This window comes from Maylandia zebra, linkage group LG13 (assembly GCF_041146795.1).
Source record: "Maylandia zebra isolate NMK-2024a linkage group LG13, Mzebra_GT3a, whole genome shotgun sequence".
In the NCBI taxonomy this organism is placed as follows: domain Eukaryota; kingdom Metazoa; phylum Chordata; class Actinopteri; order Cichliformes; family Cichlidae; genus Maylandia; species Maylandia zebra.
The window spans coordinates 7,605,971-7,619,129 of record NC_135179.1 but is presented as its reverse complement, the minus strand read 5'-3'; the positions used below and the strand labels follow the sequence as shown (position 1 = coordinate 7,619,129).

Genomic DNA, 13,159 nt, shown 5'->3' with positions numbered 1-13,159 from the left:
ATTCTCTCACTATTGATTTTTAGTCATTTTTTTATTGGGAATAATTTTTTCTGTTTAAAATAATACTATTTCTTAAAATAAAACCCAAACCGTTCTTGAAGATTAAGAGCGCCAGTCTATTTAAAAATTAGATCAACTTCACAATTTATTGAATTTATATAATACTACATGGCCGTACCTTCTATGACTCATATTCGTTTGCTGTTTTCTTAAGTTTTCCGATATCTCAAATGGCTGACACAGAGAGAAAGCGAGAGAAGCAGAAAACGCAGCGCTGAAACAGACAGTGATAATGACTCCCCAGGGCAAGCATGCCTTTTGGCCAGACCGTTTCCTATGTCTAGAATACATGACTCAAGAGTCACGTTAGAATAGTGAACAGCATACTTGAGTTTGTGTGTGTTTGTATATGTGTGTGTGAACGCATATGCACTGTTCCCTTGGGGTTAGTAGAGATGCTGTTAATCCATGAGTCAAGTGTTTGAGTAGGCTACTGTGATTCATTGGCTAACACGAGAGTGTAGCTCCACACACTGTGTGTGTATGTGTGCGTGTTTGTGTGAGTGTGTTGAATGTGTCACACAGAGGTCAGAGCATAGGGTTAAAATAAATCAATGTGACATGTCCTCACTCAACAGGGGGGATATTTGCCTGTTTAAGAGTCTGAATATGTCTCTAAAGATGTTTGTATTTATATCTAATGGTGTGCTGTGAATGTGCATCTGTGTATATGACTGTCTGTGATTATGCAATCTTATTAATGTGGGCTGTTATGACTGAAAACCCCAAAGTGTGTTTACTATTTCTTTTCTTATAGTGACTAAAGTGAGCGCCGAGACAAACAGAATAAGTTCAGCGGTCTGCTTAGATTTTGCTCTTCTGATATTGACTTTTTGAAATTTGACTTGGTTCATTAATATTTATATTTCTTTACTTTTAACCAGAACTCATTATAATATGGAACACACTGTGTGACGATTAGGAGTCAAATTCTTTAAGACTGAGATTTTGGGTCTTTTGTAGAAGTAGATGTTGAATAAAAAGTGTTTTTTTCCTCTCGCTCTCTATTTCCATGCACACAGGTTGTTTCTCATGCTGTGTCTCTTTAGTCAGAGTAGCTGTACTGGCTGCCCTACTGGAATCACAGCTAGTACCTCCAGAACTGAAGCGAGGCACAAAAGAGATTTCCACCAAGTAAAGAGCTGAAAGGCGACAATTACTCCACAGTAATAAATGTAATGCAGTACTTTAAGCAGTCGATGCTGAAATCTTTAGTAACTAAGTAAATAAATAAATGAAAGTTCATTACTTTATCGAGTCATTGGAAAGCTTTACTCCTTTGTTGGACATTGATAAGTAAAAATGGAAACATAAACTGGGACAAATACACAATTTCATTAAACATTTCCCCAAAACAAACTTCTCAGCCGCTGTAATTAATCATTGTATTGCTGTGTTAGACACAGGAGACTTGTCTTTGTAATGTCACCATTAAATAAAACCCGAGTATGTACTTATTTTTCTCTCTGTCACTGCCTCTTCCTTTCTCCTCACACTCTGTCATTGTTTCTCTGCACTGTGCTTCCAATGCTTTCCCTCCTTTGTAAGCCAAACGTCGACAGCAGCCAAAAGAACATTGGAAAACGTCTGTGAAGTATAGGGGAGGGTAAAAAATAGTCTTGACCCCACTTTTTTTCTCCTCGGTCTTCTCAAACTTTCCCTCACTGCTTTTCTCTCTAAGGGTCAGTGACAATAAAGGTGATTCATTCGTGTATGAAGGTGTATATACACCTCTCTCTAGCGTAGTGCACGGTTTGTGATTGTGCATGTAGCTGACAGTGTGGGTCTTTTCTCGCCTTTTCCTCCGTGTCTCCACGTATTGCCTGTGCTGGGTAGGTGTAGGCAAACAATGGTCTCACTGTTCCTCGTGTGAAAAACGTGAACAAAAGGAATAAGACATACACGAGGAATGAAGGAGAAGGAATGAGATAGGTTTATATGTGCTGTATTTTTTCCCCTTTGCGGCAGCTTCCCTTTTCACATTGGGCAAAGCCTTTCAGCGTGGTTTTGTAAATCAAAAGCCGTCTGAATCATCGAAGAAAGAAAAAAGAGAAGACGCACAGTCAGGCATTTTTTAATTATTATCTTTGCATGTAAAGACAATGGATGTTGACTGTGACAAACTCTGTTGGCATGATGTTTGAAGTTTTAGCACATTTTAGCTGCAATGACTTGTGCAACTTCTATGTAATCCAGATGCAGACACGCATTTGTAAAGTCGCTGTTTTGGACTGACCTCGGTCAACAGCGGCCATCCCCGAGCTATGACACTAAAGGATTATGTCTGAATTAGCTAAGTAGCCGGCATGAAACAGAAGTGGATGCAGAATGTGCTGCTTGCACCCACATCACAGCCCGAAGGCGACATTTGTCCCTTTTGTGTTCTCACAGATACTGTGTCATTGTTAGTTCTTGCCATGTTGGTGTCATTCGCCATGGTGTTTAGCCTCCTGACAGAAAACAAGGTGCCGTCACAGCAGAAAACTGTGTCACCTCATTGCTTTAAACTAAGTCAAAGCAACATCTCTTAATTGTTTTAGATTTGAATCATTTTAGGTTCACACAGTTTTTGCCCCGCTTGATTGGATAGTTAACTGTGACATCTGTGTTATAGATATGACAAACAATGCAACTTCACCCCCATGTGTCATCATTGCACCATGTAAATTAACATTTAAGGTCTTGCCTGAGGAGGTCCACTCAAGGACACCACAAAAATACAACAGTTGACTGTTGCCAAAACCAAACTATAACCACTGGACCCCTCTGTAACCCTGCACGCTATTCGAGCCAGATGTGATACATTTTTTTCCACATATATGCTGGGATGTGAAAGGGGGTCAAGGGAGGTTTAAAAAGAGATTTTCTCTTACTGTAAAAATCCACTCCTACTCTCCCATACAAATCAATCCCTTCACTGTGCTGTGGCAGACATAAAGCTTTGGACTGTAAAGTTTTTTTTTCCTCCTTCTTCCTTTTTTTGTTGTAAACTCTGGCTCCTTGAAGTGACATATTCAACAAGGAGAGATTTGATAAGACAAAGTATAGATGAGATGAAACGGGACAGAGCAGGAGGAAGGAGGGAGATGGAGAGAGAAAAACAGCTAACAGAAATAAACAGGGTTTGTGTTTGAGTCCAACCGTCGTTTGAATTTTACACAAACTTTTGAGATGCTGCAAATATTTAACCCTGTTATTATTATTTCTCCCCAAAATGTGCAATACATTACTTAGACTACAAAGTGTGATTATATGGAAACTGCAGATTACTGAGTGAGAGCCAAAGAAGTGAGTGCACAGAAAGCTAAAAGGTACAAAGACAGAGAGTCAGTGTATTAAAGTTCACTTTGGGGATCTTATTTCGGTTACCGGGTCTTTGTGGTCTGTTAAAAGCTTAAAAACAGAGCGGTGCTGAAAACAGACACCCAGCGTTTAGCTCACACCACGAAACCTGAGGCTTAATTGCCTTTCAATTAGAGGAACTAATAGGTGTGCATGTGTGTGTCTGTGTGTGGTGAGGCAATTACAAAGAAAGCTCCAAAGCTTTCTCAGCATTCACAAAAATAGGTATTAATGAGAGGCTAACAACTCTCTCTCTCTCTCACACACACACACAAAGGACGCAGTCTTCGCTTTGAGTGAGTGTCTGTGCATGTGTATGTGTAGGCTGCTGATTTCTATTAAGCCATTAGTGAGATTCAAGTGCTAATTACCACCCACAAGAACCCACGTTTGCCATTTTCACACATGTGCACACGCACGCACACTTGCTTTATGTACAGATCTTTAAAATCTTTAATCAACCACATTTCAACATCATTAATATCAAATTACTTGGAAAAGAATGAAGTAATGACTGTCCCGGCCCTATGAGATCCACAACGTGGATTTCTAAATTATATGCATTAGCTAATTGAATCATTATGTAATGGCGTTATGGTGTAGTTTATGTGATGCTTTCTTAACGCTTCTGCTTCATGAGACATTTGGCTTTAACAGAAAAGTCTTGGAAGAGAATGAAAGACATCAATCAAAGAGCAACGATTTGGATTTGATCTTGTGTGGCTTTTAACGAGCGAGTGGCACACAACACAAAGACCGAGCGTAAGACGCATGGAATGCTGCACAGACCACAATCCCTGACGCTGATAATTCCACAGTTAGAGGTGCGTGACGCAGCGGAAAAACAAGCATCAATGCACCGCTAGTAGATTTGGTAAGGATAAACATTAGTCTCAACCAAATCCTGTCACCTGGTATCCATCTCTCTGAAGCTAATGTGCTTCTTGTCATGGAGCTTTGATAGGTTTTTGATGGAGAGAACAGTCTGCAGAGGTTCAATTTCCACAGTGAAGCAGATCTGTTTCCTCTTGGAAGACAAAAACATCTTCCGCAAGGACACTGATGCCATCGTTGGGAAAGAGCTGAGTCACTGTGAATGAATATGGGCTCATTTTGCTTTGAAGGAATTAAACAGTGTGGCTCTTGGGGAGCAGCTTGTAAGAAAAGGTCAATGATCTGAGGAAAAGATTAGTAATATGCATTTTTCTTGTTCTTGTTTGCTCTGGTATTGCTCCAGGAAGCAAGAAGTTAGAATATACAATCACTTCTTTGTACCAGAGTGATTAAAAAAGCCTTGTAAACTTTCCACTTCTGCCATTTCTTGTTCTTGTCAGCTGTGCTTTGACTTGATCTTTATTTTTTGTGAACTCTTCCCACGATCCTTGTGTCTGCGTAGCCAGAAAGCCATGCAAACGACACCACAGCAGGACCATAAATTCAGCCACAGGCAGAGAGAAACCTGTTACCAATCTTCATCATCATTTGAAGATACAGCAGCCAAAGTGTCCAATCATTGCTTTATGGCTCCCAATAACACTTCTGCACCGGATGTCAGTAACAGGTTTATAGGGGTACAGCTGAGTCATATCTTAGTTTAGACCAATTATAGAGAAACATATTTTCGATGTGCAGACTTCTGAACGGTAGGTTGTTGTTGTTTCATCCTGTCTGTTTCAGTTTAGTTTTAAAGCTGTAGAGAGCTCGTAATACTCGTAATATAGAAAGATATGGATCCACTTACTTTGTTGGCATTCTCTGTGTTTTGACAGTTAGCAGTAGCACAGTTATGTTCATTTAATGAATAAAATTAACTGAACTTAGAGGAATACATTGGAAGCTACAACAAAGTCATGGTAGCATGTGTTAATTTCAAGAATGAAATGAACAAAGCTGAAAATGAAGAAGAAAAACAATGTGCTGACAGCTCTGACATTTATATATATTTTTTGATTTTTGCATTCAGCTAGCTAGCATCTAATTAAGTCTGATTCACATCCACAGCTAATTTATTCTGTCAAAAGAATTTTAGTTCATAAAGATAACACTCTGTTTACATGAAAACATTTTTGTTTTGATTAGCATCCTCGTTTACTCCTTATCGTGTTAATTTGAAAATGATTATAAATCATGTGCAATCACAACATGTTTTCTGTGATGAGCGGAAGGTTGCGTTTTACATCGCTTCAACGTCATGTTCTGTGCATTTAAACATACTGTTCTCTGCTGCTTTAAATCACTTGATTCATCCCTATCACGACAGCTGCCTTGTAGTTTCATAACCTGTGTTCATCAAGAGATAAACTGATTGCAACATACAACGAGAATTTCTCTCGCAAAGAGCTGATTGTGGTACCAATACAATTCTATTTCTTTTTATTTAGTTAGAAACATTCTTGTACATTAAATACTGAATCCATAGTTTTTGGGCACAGTGTAACAACAGCTGCTGCTGCTGCTGTCGACATCTTGCTTTTATAAAACAAGACAACAAATTTATAGAAGAAAAAATCATAACGGCAAAATAAACAAAGGCGATAATGGGGTGAATGTTTCAGCAGGGTGCATCACTCTGTTGTTCCTGATTTGGCCTTTAATTTCATAAGGAAATCCTTCAGGGTGAAAAGAAGTTAATGACTCAACCAATCAACTCTCTCTGCTCTTCCAAATGAGCAACCAGAATAGACAGTAAAACAACGGGCGAGCTGATGAGATGCAGTTAAGCTCGAGGCAAGACAATGCAGTTCCAATTAGCCTGCTGACCACCGTTTATTGGCTATTGGTTTGCATGGGAATGCCCTCTTCAGGCTTAAACTTTGTGTCCGAGTCCCTTTATTTCTGACATTGGGACTGTCTGTAAATACCTTGCAGTGACAACTGTGTTCCAATTGTCTTGGTAATCATTTAAACATAAATCCTTATGAATGTGGTTGAGAAATTAATCTTTAATTAAACAACAATCAAATTCTTCCTCTCTATCTCGCCCTGTCCTTCTTTCACTCTGCTATTGTTTCTTATTGTTTTTCTTTCTATATTTTCCTCTGCTTCGGCTCGCTACATCTGTCCCTTTTATTCCTTTCCTGTTTCAGTTTTCTGCCACAGTCCAGTAGGATCCATTGTGGCAAAATATAGCTTTGCAATACAGCTCCAGAATGACACTGTAATTACTGCAGTAGACTTAAAAATGTACTCAGCCACAAAACATGAGCAGAGCCTCACAGGTTTGCTTCATTTTCATTTTTGTTTATCCAGTTTTTTCTTTTATCTCTCACTCGGGAAAATGGCTCCTCAGATGCAGCCAGATATTTCTCTCACGCGGCTATCAAACAGCCCCATTATTGTTTGCTATGTACACGCTCGCATATGGTTTAAGGGATTGAAGTACTTCAAAAACAAGTCATTGAGGACATCTGTAGAGGTTTAGAGTTCACAGTCAGACACAATCTACATCACAAGAGATTCATGACACTGTCACTGTATCCTTTAATCAGAGAGCTAGGCAAAGATAAGACAGATGAGTGTGATGGCGGGGTGGGGGTGGGGTCATGTCAAGACTAACACAGAAAGAAAAAGGGACTAGTCAAGAAAATATTCTACTCATTGTAAGAATAGAAATACAAAATTACACAGCTGCTGGGTTAGAAATGGAAAAGGGAGTAAACTTTGAGGAATGCATTAAAAAAAAGCAAGAAAAACTGAAACTTTGTGCCTCTCGCTCTATCTGACTCGGTTTCTTTGTGTGTGTGTGGTTTCTTTTCTCCCCCACACTAAATGAGGAGGAGAAAGAGAGACAGGGCAGGAAACGGTGGCGTCTGGAATCGATTTGAGGCTAAAGGAAAAATAAAATACTTTGGATTCTTAAAGGCTTGAGGAGCAGGGACAGATGACCGCAAAGAAATGAAGAAAGGTAGGAGAGAGAGAAGAGGCCACATAACCACAAGTTTAAAAAGAAACCCAACATAAAATAAGGGGATACAAAGCTAGCATAAAGGATTTAGACCACTGCAAAAGATCTCTGAGCTCACCATAAGTATAGTGGAAGAAAAACTTGTGTTGTGTTTTTAAAGCACAACAACACAAAGAGTTATACAAGACATTTGGAGAACTGTGATTTACACTCGTGTCTCCCAAAAAGTTGATTCTGTTCAGTGAAAGAAACATTTGTCACTCTTCCAAGTGACTTCTTCAACAAATCTCCAACTTTGACAAGTTGGTGGTAGTGATAGAGTGCGATCGAGTCAAAAAGAATGGGTATGTCCTAGGTTCTGTCACAGACTCCCGCAGCCGAGAAAGAAACATTAAAGGGTAAAATTGCTTCTGATATTAAGGAAACAGTAGAGGAAATATTTTATATGCACACACACATGTTTAGGACACGGTATATAACTTGTGTGAAGGGAGTGAGGGTGAAGGTTGAATGGGAGAGACTGCGAGTAACCTGAGACATTGCTGCAGTGCCTTGAGATTCACTTTAAAACCCATTTCACACTACAGCTGTAAAACTGTTTATTTTCTATCCAATTTCAACAGCAGTGTGTAAGCATCCAGCTCTTTACTGTGACAGCTTCTGTGATCCACACACATGCTGAGGTTTGTTTTGTGACAGGAGGATACAAACCGAGCTGAACAGGTGACAATGCAAAATGGAAAATAATAAACAATAATGATGAAATTTAAGGTAATCTTAAAGATAACTGTGCGCACGTCTTTGCAATAACTACTCTGCAATATTACTTTGAGTAGCTATAATGCATAATTTCATAGTTTCTGTATATTTCTTTTGAATTTTTCAGTAAGCAATCGTCAGTAAAGCTTGATCAATTTATCATCCAAAATTAGCTATTTGATGACCTCTTTAGATTGGTATTTATAACGGGTAATACATCAAATTAAAAAATAAATAAAAGAAGAAGACAGGAGAAACACCATTCAACCATGCAGTGAGTTTATTTCGTCGACTAGAGGGTAGTCTTTGATGTTGATACATGCTTGGAATGACACAAACACAGCCATTGGCTGATCCGAGCAGAGCTGGTCAGATCATAACTAAGTAAATAAATTAATGCACATAATAATTTTAGGGAAAAACGTTTATGTTTTGTATGTTGAAAGAAACAAATACTGGTATCGGGCTTAAAAATATTTCACAAGTAAGGACAATCTGTTTTTTTGTAGTTTGGATAATCATTTATCATGAATAACACAATCAATGAGTTCGACTGGTAAAACTTTATCATTTTTTGAATGTGTGTTTTTAGTGGTACTGCATTATAACTCAACCTTAATTTTATATGTATACAGCTGAAGCTGTGAATCGGTACACTGCAGAGGACTACCGAAGCCGCCATTAACGGATCAGCAGGAAGCTAATTTATCTTATTAACAATGCTCGTTAAAGCGACCACAGCAATGAGTGCTGTTGTGTGTTATTGGCCCCGTGCAACAGTTACACAGCTGCCAAACAGTCGCAAATGGAGAACAAAGAGGCAGGTGAAAACAACTAATACCGGCTTCAAGTCCACGAGAATCAAGTAGCATTATGAGGAAACAAATAATGCATAATGGTAAGAGAGAGAAATGAAAAGATCAAGTGAAATTGCCAAGCAGTAGGGAGGAAAAAAAAAGAGGAAGAAAGAGAGCAACTGAGAGGGATTTGTGTCCAGCTAGGTTAGCCATGTGTGCTAGTGCTTTGGCAAGCTCAACGAGTGTTCCAGCATGATGAATAGAGACTAAAGATATTAGAATATGAGACAGAAAGAGAGAGATATCAAAGGGAGCCTGAGAGGATAGAAGGTGGAAATCCTCTTTTTTTCCATTCTTCCCCAAAGAGAAATGAGAGAGTTAATCCTCGGGGGCTTACATTTGTTTTTTTTTTTCCCTCTCTATCTCTCTGTATTTCTGTATCTCTGCCTCCTAACATTTTCTTTGCTCCCTCCTGATTTTCACTTTGCCTCAATCTCATTCTCTGCTTGTAGTTCTCAGCTCTGTCTCTGTTAACAGTCATCCATATTTGCATCTCTTCTTCCAATCTTCCATATTCTTCTGTTGTTGAATTCCTCATTTCCCTGGATCCCTGTCTTTCTCTCTCTCATCCTTCTCTCTTCCCCTCCATCTCTCCGATTCCGTCCGGGATTTATGGGTTTATGATGCACGGTTTTGCACACATTTATCTGCTCATTCTTTCTGTTTCTTCTCACTCTTTTTTTTTCTTTTCTTTCTTTTTTTTTCTTTTTTTGCTCAGTTGTGTTTTGAGATGTGTGTTGATGCTTATAGGATATTTACATTCGATCTCTGCATGGTGTGCAGTGAAATGTAGTGACAGAACAAGAGAAAGAAACCGAGCAATGAAATGCAGAGCTGAACAGCTCAATGAAGAGCTGTGCAAGTTGAAACAGTTGTAACAGAGCAGTGAATACAAATTCAGGACACAATAAAACAGATAAATGCCAAAGCGGAGTAGAATGGAATTAAAATGAAAAGCCATCTAAGGTCTGTATTTAAGGGATCAGGAAAAATCTATTTATCTGTCATTTAAAATCTAAATCATAAAACTATGCCTCTGTCCGTCTGCCCATCCCATTTGAGCCACACGTAATGGGCGATCTATGTTTTAAAAGCAATAAAAAAAACAAAAAAACACGACATTTGGGTCATAAGGTATTGTTTTTTTTCGCTCGTTCTCGCGACAATCCAGTGCAGGTGGCTTTGTGATGGAAGGCTTGGTTGATCAAGCCGAGCCTGTAATCTCATATTGAAGGATAACTCCATTTCTTGCATCCTTTGAGCACCTAAAAGCAATTTCCCTCTCTTCCGAAATGCCATTTTCTCCTGATATTAGATCCCTTAAGCTTCAAAATTAAACATTGTTACCTGATGCAGTGTTCCCAAAGCTTTGATGATTGCATCATCACCTGTGTCACTATTTTATAAGCAATCATCAGTTGTCTGATTTTTCTCACAAAATCACACTGCAACAAAGAGGAACACCCCACTGCTCCTCAGTAAGAATTAGTAGGCACGCATTATTTGACCAACAAAGCTCTTTCTGTTTTTGTGTCTCAGCAAGCTCTCACACAGCCTTTATTATTTCACAAGATTATAGACAAGCAGGATTCATATTTTAAGGAACATTTATAGCTGAAAATGCTTAGTGGCTGAAACTGCAGAAATCACATAACAAGTCTGCTGTGTCACTGGGAAAAAAATGTCATAAATTGAAATGAGCAATTATGCCATTTGCTGAATAAATCAATTCACACACTCGTTTCATCATTTGTCACTTAGAGTGTCATCTAAAGGGGATAAAAAGCCCTCTCACTCTGTTCTAAAGCTGAGAAAGTCTGTCTCCAGGACTTCTGATACATCTTCATCAAGCTTGTTTTCAGCAGTTAAGCTGATGGTGTTATTCAGAACACTCACCAACAGTTTCCATAAAACTCAAACCAAGCAAATCCTCTACCATTACTCAACTCAAACCTTCAGTATTTTGCTATTTTAGTGTGCAATATGGAGCAGCTTGGATAAGGATATTTGATTTTGAACTTTTAGTTCTTAGTACCAGTCAAAAGTAGATTTCAGGTGTTTACTCACTACTTACTCACATCTCAAACTGTCACTGTTGCAGCTCAGTAGATCTCGGGAATAATTTATTTGCACGCTAGCTGTTTGTGTTTTTCTGCAGGCTGGAATAGGGGTGTGCCTTTAAACTCTTCAGGTTTAGTATTTTATTGATGTGTGATTTTCTATATCTGGTTCTCAATCAGTCAGACAGCTGGATAATCAATACTGGTAGAGGACATTAAAACTCTGCGTGTGTGTGTTTGTGTAAATCCGTGGAAAGAAATCTCCTTGTCCCGAATTCCTGCTTCTTATCTGTCCTCCCAGACCCCCATCAGTGTCACATTTTAAAGATATATGAGCCTGATAGTTAATGAGTTTTAACAGCATTTTGCAGCTCTACTTTACACTCCCGGGAATGGCTTATCAGTACTGGGTTACACCTACCGCTGACTCTATGCTCACTGTGTTAACATTTATATTTTTCTCTGTTAAGAGCACAGTTTGTCTAACTTGTATTGCTTCTTTTAAAAGCAATATGTTAAGACTTTCCTTCAATCACACATTTGAGCTCTTTTGAGGAAAAAGGGAAATAATACATAATAATAATTGAATTAATCAGATGTCAGATGTGCAGCTTCTGGTTGTTTTTGGGTGGTAGATCCTTGTATTTGTTGGGTGACATAATTCTCTTTGAATGATCATGAGCTCATGGCTTTTAAGATCATCCAGATCAAATGTCTATTATACCCAAATGCACAACTCGTATAGCAAAAATGCTGAGAAGTGCAATCATGAGCCCACTGGTGCACTTCGTGTATTGTAAACAGCAAATCAGATCATTACTTGATCAGAAAACATTATCAATACATTGCGATGTAGATGTTTTGCAAAATTACGCTATTGTTTTGAAGGAATTCCCACTTCAATATTTCATTTTGGGATTGTTACACTGTCACTGGACCTCATCTGCAATGATGCTGTTGTAAGCATTATAGTTTGTTAGTTTCTGCTTGAAAAATATGCATTTGAGTCAAAGAATGCGCTTCGTGTAAACAAAGCCAAAGTATACATCAACAGCTTAGACTCTCATGAGAAATCCCAACTAATACTTGAAACTACAACGTGTCTCATTGAACCTAAAACAGTTGTGCTGACGATTGTGCAGCAGAAGTTTGCAGCTCTGCTGCCTGACAAGATTAATTCTCCCAAGCCTCAAGCCTTTGGATGAGGCAAAGCTCTGTGGCTGCACTGGCGGTAAGCTGAAATAGAGTGTAATTTAGAAACTATCTCCCCGTATCATAAAAAAGCAAAACGAGTGAAGAGGGAAAATGAATGCTAGTCCTAATGTCCTGCTTTCTCTCTGTGTGAAACTGGTATGGAATGAGAAAAAAAAAAAGCAACTGAAAAAAATAGCCCAGGGCAGCCACATGCGTGGACATATAGCCATATAAAAACAGAATAAATTAGTTTTTTTCTTTTAGAAGGAATAGGCTAAGAGAGAGAGAGAGCGAGCGAGTAAAAGAGACCTGCGTGTGACCTGAGAATCTTTCAGATACACGTTTTAGTGCAATTTCAGGTTTTTTTATTTTATAATGCTGAGGCACACATTGTGAGAACCCTGTCAATAAATTGTCATAGTGACAGAAGAGGTCATCTGGATATGTGTCTTCTATTATAGAAAGTGTGCTCAGATGCTGATTTAGAGGTCAAAAGGTTAAACATCCAATCAGCGCACAGCATAGCTAAAACCTTTTGAAACCAAGGCTCATAATGAGTTACGAGCATAATCAATAGTTGTGACTGGAGACACCGTTCATTGGAAGCCACAAAGCAAATTTAAGCAGATTGAGATGAAGGAAAAAATTTATGTCCAGTTTTAAAACCCATACAGACCCTGTGGTCCAGTAATAACAGAACAATTGGTTTATCAAATTTAACTTTTGAAATTTATCGTTTTCCTTAAAAAAAACCCCAAATAGGCCTTTTTTACCCTGAATATGTAAATGTTTTTAAGCCATCAGGCTTCTCAAATTGCTTGCCCTTCATCATCCATGGCATCTCAGTTCTTTTAGGCTTCATCAAATAATTCAAGCATTTGTTTTTATTGTTTTTGGGTCCTTCTGCATATTTCTCTTTTTCCCGTCTGCAGCCTGCAATTGAATGATTAGACTGTGCCATTCTGGAATCGGCTTGTCAGCCT

The 13,159-nt window shown here is 38.6% G+C and overlaps 1 protein-coding gene across 2 annotated transcripts in view; it reads right to left on the bottom strand.

Moving 5' to 3' along the window:
• cdh11 (cadherin 11, type 2, OB-cadherin (osteoblast)) overlaps nucleotides 1–13,159 on the bottom strand; it is an 89,228-nt gene that overhangs the window by 36,850 nt on the left and 39,219 nt on the right. The gene's annotated exons all lie outside the window — the stretch shown is intronic.